We start from the raw sequence: 12,331 nt of genomic DNA, 5'->3' as shown, positions 1-12,331 counted from the left end.
AGAGGAGAAATCCTGAAAAGAAAACACCACTGTGTTAACAGTGGCTAGCTGTGTGCAGGTGGAAACAAAGGGTAAATTTTTTTCCCCTTTCTCTGCTTTTCTGTGTCTTTAAATATTTTTTCCCATGAACATATATTGACTTTATAATTAGAAAGATAGAAAGAAAACCAAGAAGCATAAAACGGGGCGGGGGGGGGGGAGAAGAAATAATATGCATTAAGTACCAGGCATAAGTTGGCACCCAGTAAATGGTAGCTATTTTTACTAATTAGTCATTATGCCTAATAATAATAATTAGGAGTAATGATTTCCTCTGGGACCAGAGGTTGTGAATTAGTCTGTTGGTGGCTAATGACTCACAGTGAAGGGGAGTTCTGGGTTCACTTCCAGCCGGGGCCACCCCTCACTCGTCTCCCTGATCTTTCTGCCGACACGCTGGGCTCCTGGGCTCCACAAGCTTGCAGATGCTGCGTCCTTCCACCCGAACAGCCGAGCTGGAGCTCCTGTGCCCAAGCCCAAGGGCAGACGGCAGAGGTGTTCCCCACGGGACTCTCCACGGAGGGGCTCATTCCAGGAGAGCAGCAGTGTCTGTGGGAGGACGCTGCCGTCCCTGTGTTGATAGCAGGTCGTCTGTCTAGGGAGACAGTCAGCGTGAGAGGTTCACCTCTGTTTTGTCTGTTTGAATAGCAGAGAAGGTTCTTGGTAAACACATTGTCAAGCATTTAAAACTAATTTGATGCTGCTTGTTGGAAGATTATACAAAGTAAAAACGCACCCCTCTCTCTTCAATTGGGCTTCCCTGGTGGCTCAGTAGTAAAGAATCCACCTGCCCAATGCAGGAGCCTTGGGTTCGATCCCTGGGTCGGGAAGATCCCCTGGAGAAGGAAATGGCAACCCACTCTGGTATTCTTGCCTGGAAAATCCCATAGACAGAGGAGCCTGACGGGCTACAGTCTATGGGGTTGCAAAAGAGTCGGACACGATTTAGTGACTAAACAACAACTGCTCTCTTCAATGATCAGTATAGTGATGAAAATGGTCCAGATTTAACCCAAATGAGAGTTTAAGACTAAATTATCAAATTCTTCAGGGTCCAGTAGGTTCAACCAGAGAGAAATAAAATTCTGCATTGAGGACAAAAAAAGTGAAATCCCAAACTAGCTGTGTGGCCGTGGGTAGGTCGGTCAACTTCTCTGAACCTGTGCCCTCAGGTGTAAAATTAGAGGTGGGCATAGTTCCTTCCTGATGTCCCCGGAAGTGCTCAATTCCATGGCATGCTGATTATAAATGCAGTCGGTTCTGAGATGAAGGAGGACTTGGAGGTTTTCTCTGCTCAGCAGGCCAGCTGCCAAAATGTGATGTGGGTAAGGCAGGACAGGGCAGGAATTCTCTCTGGGGCAGACACTTACTGGTGTGGCCCCCAGAGGTGACACTTGATGGCAGGACTTCATCCAGAGGCTCCTAGAACAATGGAAACAGCAGATCCTGCATGAGCCCATACCATCCTTATTCTGAGACTGAGCTGCTAGCGGTTAAATGCCCACCGTGTGCCAGGCACCATGGCAGGTAGTACCGTAATGGGTGTCTCTAATCTTTGGGCACCTGCAGCACTAGCCGTGCCTGGTTTCACGGGTGAAGCAGCTGAGGCTCCAGTGGTTGGCTCCCTTTCCTCACTAGTCATTTTCTGTGCACCTACTGTGTGCTCGGGCCACGGCCTTGGGAACCGAGAGAGCAAGATGACCTCCCCACTCAGGGCTGGCGGCTTAGGAACAGCTACAGACAAGTAAATGGTTGATCATAGTCCCATGTGAAAAGAGCTCCACAAGAGGCGGAAGTGGGGTGTTGTAAAGCATGGTGAAGGGCGAGGTGGGGAATGGCATTCCAGGTAGCGGCCATAGCATGTGCAGAAGCCCTCGGCCAGCGGGCAGCAGGTGGACGTGGCCAGCGGTGCTGTCTGCCTGGAGTTTACATAGGAACGTGGTGGGACATGGGCGGGAGCAGGACACAGAGCCAGAACGTGAAAGGACTTGACCAGGCCAGAGGGCGAAGGCTCTGACCTGCAGGCCGAGAGCGGCTGGTCATTCATGGATTCCTGCACTCAGCCAGTATTCGCTGAGCACCAGCTCAGTGCCAGGACCGAGGAGTCATTAGTGAACGAAGCATCGAAAATCCCCGCCTGTGCGCAACTGACATAGTTTACTGGGGTGGAAGGGCAGGAAGCAGACAATAAACAAAATAAATGAGTACAGTTTCTATTATAGTAGATGGTGATGAGTGCTGTGGAGAATGAAGCAAGGAAGGGACTCGGGGCACTGGGGAAGTGCAGGTTAAAGCTGTGAGCAGGGAGGTCAGGAAGGCCTGTCTGAGGAGGGGCTGTCGCCACAAGCACTGAAAGGAAAGGAGGGGGAGACCCAGGGTAGGGTCTCGGGGGACACGCTCAGATCTGCAACTTAGCTGTGACACGGAGGGTGTGTCAGCAGGGAAGGTTAGAAGCCAGGAGACTGGCGAAGGGGCTTTTGGAATTCAGGTGACCCACCGATGAGGTGACAGGTGATGGAGGCTTGGATTACGGAGCAAGCAGTGGGGATGGGCAGAGTAGGTGAATCAAGGTGATGGGACAAGGCCGGACTACTCAATGTGGGGGTGAGGGACAATGGATCTGTCTCTGGCTTCCGACCCAGGCATGGGCCTCTGCATTTGGACAAAGCTGGAGGCTCAGGTGTGGGGTACTGCTGCTGCTGCTGCTGCTAAGTCGCTTCAGTCGTGTCCGACTGACTCTGTGCGACCCCATAGACGGCAGCCCACCACGCTCCCCCCGTTCCTGGGATTCTCCAGGCAAGAACACTGGAGTGGGTTGCCATTTCCTTCTCCAATGCATGACAGTGAAAAGTGAAAGTGAAGTTGCTCAGTCGTGTCCGACCCTCCGTGACCCCATGGACTGCAGCCTACCAGCCTCCTCCGTCCATGGGATTCTCCAGGCAAGAGTACTGGAGTGGGGTGCCATTGCCTTCTCCGTAGGTGTGGGATAGAAGACCCCAAAAGATGAGCCTCACTTGTCCACACACACCCATGTTCACAGAAGCACTATTCATGATAGCTAAAAAGTGGAAGTCACCCAGGTATCCACTGACAGATGACTGGATAAACAACATGTGGTCTATACACACAATAGAATATTATTTAACCTTTAAAAGGAGGGAAATTCTGACACAAGCTGTCACACAGAGGAGTCTTGTGAACATTGTGCTGAGTGAAATAAACCAGGTATGAAAGGACAGATGCTGCCTAATTCCACTTATAAGAGATCCCTAAAGGAGTCAGGTTCATAGAGACAGAAAGCAGAATGGTAGTTGCCAGGAGTGAGAGTGGACGGGGTGGGAGATGGGGAGTTAGTAGTTAATGAGTACAGAGTTTTAGTTTGGGAAAATGAAAAAGTTCTAGAGACGGACAGTGGTGATGGTTCCATGATAATATGAATGTACTTCATGGTACTATATCCATACATTTGTAAATTTTATGAAAATATTAAAAAATATTTTTTAAAGCAGTTTGCCCCAAATGCCACAACCAGCAAGTCCAGCCCCCTTCCAAGGGTCCTCTCACACCCTTACCTCTCATCCTGAGCTCTCTGCCTCTAGCTGTCCCCTGTCTCCTAGACTGGCTGGTGTCACCAGAGAAAGTTCCTTAAGTCTCTGGGCCTGTCTTCCCTCAGGAGAGGAAAAACACGGTGTAGTTGTGAGGATTAGATGAGCTCATACACATCACAGGCCTGGCAGAGAGAAAATTCTCCTTACATCTCATTACATTTTATTACTGTTCTTATGTCAGCATGCCCTGACTTTGGTAAAACAGCACAGACTGGAATCCACGGTCCAGCGCTTGTGAGTTATGTGACTTTGGATCACAAACCACTTAACTTGCCTGAGCCTCAGTGTCCACCTATAAGGAAAGGTGAGAGTTCCTACCAGACTGGGAGGAAAAGTGAGAGTGTTAGTCACTCAGTCATGTCTGACCCCATGGACTATAGCCTGTAAGTCTCCTCTGTCCCTGGGATTCTCCAGGCGAGAATACTAGAGTGGCTGGCCAGCCCTTTCTCCAGGGGATCTTCCCAACCCAGGGATTGAACCTGGGTCTCCTGCATTGCAGGTGAATTCTTTACCATCTGAGCCACCAAGGAGGCCCAACCAGGGCAACCTCAGTCACACCTGGATGCCATAGCTTCTAATAAACAGAGGCTATTATTCTGTGGACCTGAGATGACAGTTAGGCAAGGAAAAAATGAACAGTGACGTGACTTGTAAATTTAACATTTTTTTCTTGATTTCCACACTATTTTGTAGGTAGAAACAGTGCCTCCCTTCTGGTAGTCTAGCTGTTCACAGAATCCTGAAATCGCACCTTTGTGTTGGTTTCACTAACACGCCGGTCTCTTGATTTGTCTTACAAAGGAGACCCATTCGACCACGTCTCAGTAATAGTCACGGGGCCACTGGTCTGGGCCTGGCCGTGAGCTACTGCCACAGAGCCAGCAGTGAGTCAGAGAGGGGCCCCAGCTGCAAAGAGCTGACCCAGGCTGTAGGAAGGGCCAAGGACATTGTCCCAGCAAATTACAAGAGCAGTTGGCAAACCTGCATTCTTACCATCCGTGAAAATCCAAGTGCCAGGAAACCTTGGATAAATAATTTCCTACCTCCACAGCTCAGTCTTTTATCTACTTACAAAATGAGGACCTTGAACTTGCCAGTCTCTGACTTGAAGCTATTTCCTTTCGAAATGCCTTGATGCTGTTGCCCCAGTGCTCCCTTTGGGAGCAGCCTACAGGATATTCAAGGAAATTGGACCAGAGTCACAGCCTTCTGTGATCAATCAGACAACCTGGTCTTGGGAGTTTAGTGACCAGCCAGGATGGGCCTGACCCATGGATGCTGGGGCCCCAGCAGCAGGTTGGTGAGGAAGGGGAGAATGTCAAAAAGAGCCTAGGATGCAGAGATCCTGAGTAGAGCCAAAGCTGCGAGGATTAGAGACAGAGACTCCTCTGCCGGGGAAGCTCCGAGCTAACTGGGAGCTGTGCATGGCTTGTGGACCACTTGTGTGTCTCAACGCGGGGAGCCACCTGCTTGGAGGGTCTCAGGGAGTTTGCTTCGTCGGCCCACGTTGCCCTTTGACCTGCAGGACTGCATCCAGCACTTTCCTGATTGCTGTATGCCTTCTGGTCCTCCCTGTATCTCATGCCATGGTGCCATCTGCTCATTTCACATGGGACACCACACCTGAGCTTTCTTCTCTCAGGCTGGAATGGAGTCAAAACCAGCAAAGCTGTGTTCAGGGCCTGGGCATCTTCGGTATGTGCACCGTCATTGTGCTACCCAGTCAAATTCTCAGTAGCCAACCCAAGTAGGGGGAAGATAAACAGCAGTTATCCTTCAGCCTCAGCCACCGTCCATATGCATGGACCTGAGGAACCCGATCCCCTTGCAGAAGTAGATGTGACCTTCAGAGGGACCAGCGTCTGAGCGCTCAGTACCTCCTGCCCATCTACCCCCGATCGTTTCCCTATAGGCCAGAGCAGATGCAGTCCCAGGTCAGGAATGGCATAGGACACCGCTCCGGCTGCCCATGCGCAATCCATGTTCTTGAAGAGTCTGATGGGCTTCTGCCACTTAAGAAATTGGTCATATTTAGAAATATTCAGCTTTACCGAACATGTCATGGCTCTGTCTAGGAAAGCGTACTATTATCTCTGGAGCTCACCTGAAAGAACCGGCTTGTTCCTGAAAGAGATGTTTTGTAAAACCTACTGTGACAGCCTCATCAGAGCTGGCAATGGGCCAGTGCTTGGTTACCAGCCTCACAAGGGCGCATACCTCCCAGCCGGCTTCCTATCCATGCCCACCCCCTCCCCGACCCCCCCCCCCCACCTCACCCCCAGGCACCTAGGCCAGAGGAGAGACTCCCTGTGGCTCCTCCTTCTGGTTCTTGGGTTCTAAAGCTAAACATTTTACAAGCCTGGGATTATTGTAGACAGAGGCAGCCAGCCTGGTGTGCCCTGGGGAGAAGTGTCCAAGATAATGACTCAGAATATATTTCATTTGGTCCAACCACCATTTATCGAGGACCTCCGGTGCACCAGGCACTGTTCTCGTTGCTTTCAGGAACATTACTTCACAGTAACTGTTCAAGGTCACCCATTTCAGAGATGAGGAAACTGAGACCTTGTCCTGATTTCCTAGTGTTGCTGTAATAAGTTTGTCACCCACTTGATGGCTTGAATCAACAGAAACGTGCTCTCTCACAGTTCTGGAGGGAAGAAGTCTCAAATCTGAGGATATCAGCAGGTCTGTGCTCCCTCCTAAGGCCCGAGGGGAGAGTCTTTTCTTGCTCTTTCCAGATCTGAGTGGAGTTTCTTGGTTTGTGACAGCATCGCTCCAATCTCTGCCTTTGTCTTCACATAGCAGCATCTTCTCTGTGTGTGTGTCTGTGTCAAATGTCCCCCTGCCTTTCTCTTCAAAGGATATCTGCCACTAGACTTACAGCCTACTCTAGATCCAGGATAATCTCAAGATCCTTAGCTTGATTATATCTTCAAAGACCCTTTTCTAAATCAGGTCACATTGACAGATTCAGGGGTGTATGGCCACTACTCGGCTCGCTGCAGACCTCTAGCTATTATCTGGTTGTGTCTCCAAGGCCACTCAGCGAGAAAGGGTTGATGTGGGGAGTAGACCGTGGCTGGCTGGCTCTGAGGGACCCTCAGTCAGTGCCTCCCTCCCCCGACACTGCGAGGCAGGTTTCTGGTCTTAAGAAACCTGCAACTGGACAGAAAGGAGCTTTGAATAGCGGTTATGAGGGAGTCCCATTGGTCTGGGTGACCTTGGGCAAGTTATGTCAACACTCTTGTGTCTCAAAGGGAAAGTGAGCCATGTGGAAGATGGGCATCACAGTAAGAATAGCAATACTCTCCAAAGGCTGTGGTGGGGCCAAATGAGAGGGGCCTGAAATCAGCAAGATCCCAGGCACCCTGACTCCCCAGCCTCTGCCCATAACCACCATGCTCCATGCTTCCACCCATAGGAACTCCTCAAATATTCGCATCAGAGATCCTCAATGAAAGAAGGACAGTGGGAGGTTTCTGTTTAGGGTCCCAGAAGCCAGGGTGAAGAAGAAGAGGAAGTCGAAGCTGACTTTAGGTTTTGAACTTGGCTCGCTGGGAGGATGAAGTTGCCAATAATAACATGGAAACAGCAAGAAGCTGGTTGAGGCAGGGGATGGGAGATAGGTAGGGAATAAATTCTATTGCACTTAGATGCAAGGGGGACATCTGGGTAGATTTGACTGGTAGGTGTTAGACTTAGAAGGTGACTTTTATTTGGTTTTTGTTTTTATTTTCTTTATTTATTTTCTTGGCTGTGCTGGGTCTTCGTTGCTGGACTCGGGCTTTCTCTTATTGTGGTAAGCAGGGAGCTACTCTCTAGATGCGGTGCTTGGGCTTCTCACTGCAGTGACGTCTCTTGTTGTAGAGCACAGGCTCTAGGCACACAGGCTTCAACGGTTGTGGCGCAAGGAGTTAGTGGCTCCACGGCATGTGGGATCATCCCCGACAAGGGATCGAACCGGTGTCCCCTGAATTGGCAGGGGAATTTTAACCGCTGGACCACAGGGAAGTCCAGAAGGTGACTTTTAAAAGCTACACAGAGCTTAAGAGTGAGGGAAAGAATTGAACATGTTTGGCAAGTTCAAGTGCTGTCAGAGATGAAAGCATTTTGTGGGAAGGGGCAGAGAGCAAACTAGAAAAGAGAAAATGAAAGGCATGTTCACACGCATTGGTTCGTGGTCACAGCACTCCATTTTCCTGCCTGTAAAATGGGCATGCTGCGTTTTCTTCCCAAGCTGTTGCTCAGGTTGCATTAGATCACGGATGGGACATCGCTGCGGAGATTGCGCACCAAACCGTTAGCAAGGGGCAGCAGGCAAGGGCCTTAGCCACGTTCCCCGATCCCAAGCACGACAGGAGAGGCCCAGGGGCAAGCGTCCTAGCTCTGCGTCATGGCTGGGGAAGTAATAACTGCTCATTCACTAGGTCTGAACTGGCTCTGATGGTGGATTCTAAATCTATTCATCATCACCCAAGGAACCGTATGATAAAAACTAGAATTTCTGCAGTCTCTGGCGAGGGGAGTACTTTTGCCACCGGTTTCTGATTTTTGAAAAAGCAGGCAGAACTCTTCTCTCGTGGACCTCGCAGAGTGCTTCTGCAGTGCGTCCCCATGCCTGGGCGCCACCGCCCATGAGTCCTACTCGCCCTCCAGCTCATGTGTCTGCAGGATGGGGGTCAGTCCAGCAATGTTGCCGTGACAACCAAGAAAGAGGCCAGCCCTGACTTCAGCTCTTAGTTTCAGGGAAACTAAGTAACAGACTCTCTTCTGTTTTCTTTCTTGGAGGGGGTTCCCCACCATGTTCCCGTTGACATGGAAACCTTTCCCTCCCACCAGGTGAGGTCGTCAAGTGGGGAGATTAATTTATTTGAACAGGCACCTGGAGAGACCACTGTGAAAGGGGAAAGTGTCAGGACGCGATGGTTCTGGCCACTGTGACATGATGAGTACCCTGCTCCTCGGGGAGGGGTGGTGGGTGGGCGCCGTGGCCTGCAGACCCCAGTCTGTATGTGTCCAAGTCGCTGGGATTTTTAAGCTGCCTTGTATACGTGTGGCATTTTATTAGCTTCTTTATATTCGGTTTCCATTTAGTGCTCACTATGACCCTGAGCATTGATATTATTGTCCCCTTTTGCAAATGAAAAAGCTGATGCTCAGAAAGGTTAAGTACCTTTCCCAAGGTCACTCAGCTGGCAAGTGGCTGTGTTGGAGCTCAAACCCAGACCTGCTTGCTACGTAATCCCTACAACTCTTGCCCCTCTGACACCCCACCTTAACCTTGTACTTGAACTTACATGATCTCTTCAGGGTCTCTAGAGCCATCAGGGAGACATCGTCTAAAAAATGTACCATGATAACTAAACATTTAGTACTTCTGTGAGAAACACCGTGCAAACTGTCTGGATGCCTGCTTGGGGAATTAGGCAATGACAAGAGAAATTAAATACCTTAATGGATTTTGACAACAACTTTATGTTGGGGGAATTCAAATTGCATAAAGAAAAAAAAAGTAGACTTTCTCTCTGGACCTGATTACTAATATGCATGCCTAATTTATTAGCTGCATTTTAAAAAATATAGTCTTGTTAGGACCGAAATTCTTGGAGGAAAAAAGGGTTGAGGGTTGGAGGAAGCAAGTTTCGTCTTCTTGGAGGAGGTTGGGCTTGAGCTGACCTGATGTCCATGATTTTTTTTTTTAGTTTATATGAATTTTTAAAAGCATTTTATTAATTAATTAATTTGGCTGCATTGTGTCTTAGTTACAGCACATGGGATCTTCATTGCATCATGTGGCTCCCTTGTTACACTGCATGTCCTCTCTAGTTGTAGCAGTGAGTTCAGTAGTTACAGCACATGGGCTTAGTTGTCCCATGGCCTGTGGCATCTTAGTTCCAGGACCAGGGATCGAACATACATCCCCTGAATTGCAAGGTGGATTCTTAATCACTGGACCACTAGGATAGTCCCTGTCCATGATTTTTGAGGGGAGATGTTCACTGAATACATGTCAAATGAATGATAACAATTACAAATCGCTTTCTCACTTACTAAGCCCGGGCCAAGATGCTAGCCCCTCATTTTACATCCCCCCATTGAATCTGTCCACACCCCTGCAAGCCAGGTTCTACTGTCTGTCTCCATTTTACAGAACAGAAATGGAGGCTGGACAATAGAGTCATTTCCCCAAAGCTATAGGCTTAGTAAGGAGTGGAACCATAATGACTATTATTCTTGTTATCAAAAATTATTACTGTTGCATTATTGCCCTAAGAGTGGCTTCAGAGAACCCGAAGCTGAAAATGACACCCAGAGTTCACCCTGCCCGTTTTCTTGCCTCCGGGCAAAATTACAGCAAATTCTTCATGTTATTTGTCTAAAAGAATACAGTTCTTGCACAGTCATTTATCAGCATGTCTTTTTTTTTGTTTATCACCTATTAGATGTAGAGTACTGGGAATAAACATGGGTTCTATTTTTGGCAAATTCAGTCTCAGGGGGAACAAAGCCACAGACTTCAATGGCCATCATATAAGTCCAGAAGATGACACATTTCACAAGACAGCTGCCAGTGAAGTGCTGTGGGGAATCCAGAGGAGAGTATTTCAGGTAGGAGGGATCAGGGAAGCAAGCTTTGCAGGATGAGCAGGATTGGGGCCTGGCTGCTGGTGAGCAGGGTTTAGCAGGACACAGGCTCCCGGGGGCCACACGTATCTCCACGTGTAACTGAGATCACCCAGGGAGACTCGGCCGGTAGGAAGCAGGTCACGGACAGAGGCTTAGCGGACCATCTACCTCAAAGGGCCCTCAGAAGAAGAAAAGCAGGATGGAAAAACACTTGGGAGAATGCAGGGGCTTAGAACGAGAGTTGCAGAAAGAGAGTGACTGACTGCATCGAACACTGTGAAGAAACTGAATTAAGAAAAGGTCAGGGGGTTAGGAGGAGAAGGCAATGGCACCCCACTCCAGTACTCTTGCCTGGAAAATCCCATGGATGGAGGAGCCTGGTGGGCTGCAGTCCATGGGGTCGCGAAGAGTCGGACATGACTGAGCGACTTCACTTTCACTTTTCACTTTCATGGATTGGAGAAGGCAATGGCAACCCACTCCAGTGTTCTTGCCTGGAGAATCCTAGGGACAGGGGAGCCTGGTGGGCTGCCGTCTATGGGTCGCACAGAGTCGGACACGACTGAAGCTACTTAGCAGCAGCAACAGGGGGTTAGGGGTCCGCGGAGGTCCCTGGTAACTTTTGAGAGGGCAGTCTGTTTGGAGCAGTAACAGCAGAAGCCAGCTGCTCACCCTGAGGCCAGGAGGGGCTCAGCACAGAGTGACTTTCTCCAGGTCACGCTCCACCCAGCAAGGGCTGTGATTCCAGTCCTAGTGGAGGGCTGGCAGAGAACCCCCCAGAGCTGCCCAACCTCGCTGGAAGCCTGGGAAAAAAACAGACTCTTGGGAGTCACACAGACCCAGATCACCAACTGATAACCATGGGGGGGGGTGGGGGGTGGGGGGGCGTGACCTTGAGTACGCTTTATTTTTCCTGAGCTCAACTTCATCTGATAGATAGATAACAAGAGCTATTACTTCTGGAGTGCTTACAGCACACTGGGCATGCTTCTAAATGCTCTGCATATATTAGCCCATTTAATCATCACAACAGGTAGAATTTTCATCCCCATTGTAAAGATAAAGACACCAAAACACAAAGAGGTTAAGACATTTTCCCAAGGTCATCAGCTAGTTATGGACAGGGCAAGGATTCTAGCCCAAGCATGATTCCAGAGTTTATGTTAGTATATCTGTCCTAAGATCTCAGTATAGCTTAGGCAGGATGATCAAGGCACAAGAAAGTTCCTGGCTCAATTAATTACTCCCTTTCCCTGACCAGCCACAAATCTGAAGTCAGGGAGGCCTGGCCTGAGAGAGGCCTATGGGACCAGCTCCATGAGTCCTCACTGACACTAGTGAAAACTGCATGCGGAGGGACACACACAGAATTGTCTTGCGAAGTTGGCTGCAAATGCCATGAGCCCCTGGGGCAGGGTCGAGTGAGAATGGTTTTGCTTTCAACACCCGCGCAGCAGAGATTGGCCAGCTGCCGCCCTGCAAGTCTGTGACAAGTGAAATTCACAAAGCGAACAGATTTCATCTGAAATCTGGAGGAAAAAGGATATTTGATCAGGATATGCCTACTGAATCCCTGAATAAGGGTTCACTGGGTGTACACCGTATACAAAAGGGAATTAGGATTACATTGGAAAGGAACTGGATTTGGATGAAATCGAATGCCAAGAAAAATTAGAGTCTGGGCCAAGGATGACTTCTTCACATGAGTTTTCCCACTTATTGTCTGGACTCACGCAGCCCTATACTTTGGTGCAGAGCTGTGTTTAAGCATTAAAATGCTTTGTGTCGCAGATAGGCTCTGAGTGTGTAATTAAAAGGATCCCTTCATTAGCAGAACTACACAACGCAAGCTCAAGTTGGCCTTTTCTGCTAATTTTGGAGGTGGTAAAACAGAGGCTAATACAACCACTAATTACAACCGTCATACAGACAGTGCCTCGCTGTCGCTTCCAGGAAATCTTTGTTCTCCCCAAACGTAGACAGGATCTTCCCAGTCACTGGGAGAGAAAAAGTGGGAGAAAGATTCATTCTGGCAATCAGAAGGAGGGGTGTGG

At 49.2% G+C, this 12,331-nt stretch overlaps 1 protein-coding gene across 4 annotated transcripts in view; it reads left to right on the top strand.

Annotated features, from left to right (window-relative positions):
- TTLL11 (tubulin tyrosine ligase like 11) overlaps positions 1-12,331 on the top strand; it is a 265,207-nt gene that overhangs the window by 188,386 nt on the left and 64,490 nt on the right. The window lies entirely within an intron of this gene.

Source organism: Odocoileus virginianus, chromosome 2, assembly GCF_023699985.2.
Source record: "Odocoileus virginianus isolate 20LAN1187 ecotype Illinois chromosome 2, Ovbor_1.2, whole genome shotgun sequence".
Classification (NCBI taxonomy): Eukaryota; Metazoa; Chordata; class Mammalia; order Artiodactyla; family Cervidae; genus Odocoileus; species Odocoileus virginianus.
The sequence above is the reverse complement of the archived record's forward strand: the minus strand, read 5'-3'. Positions and strand labels throughout refer to the sequence as shown.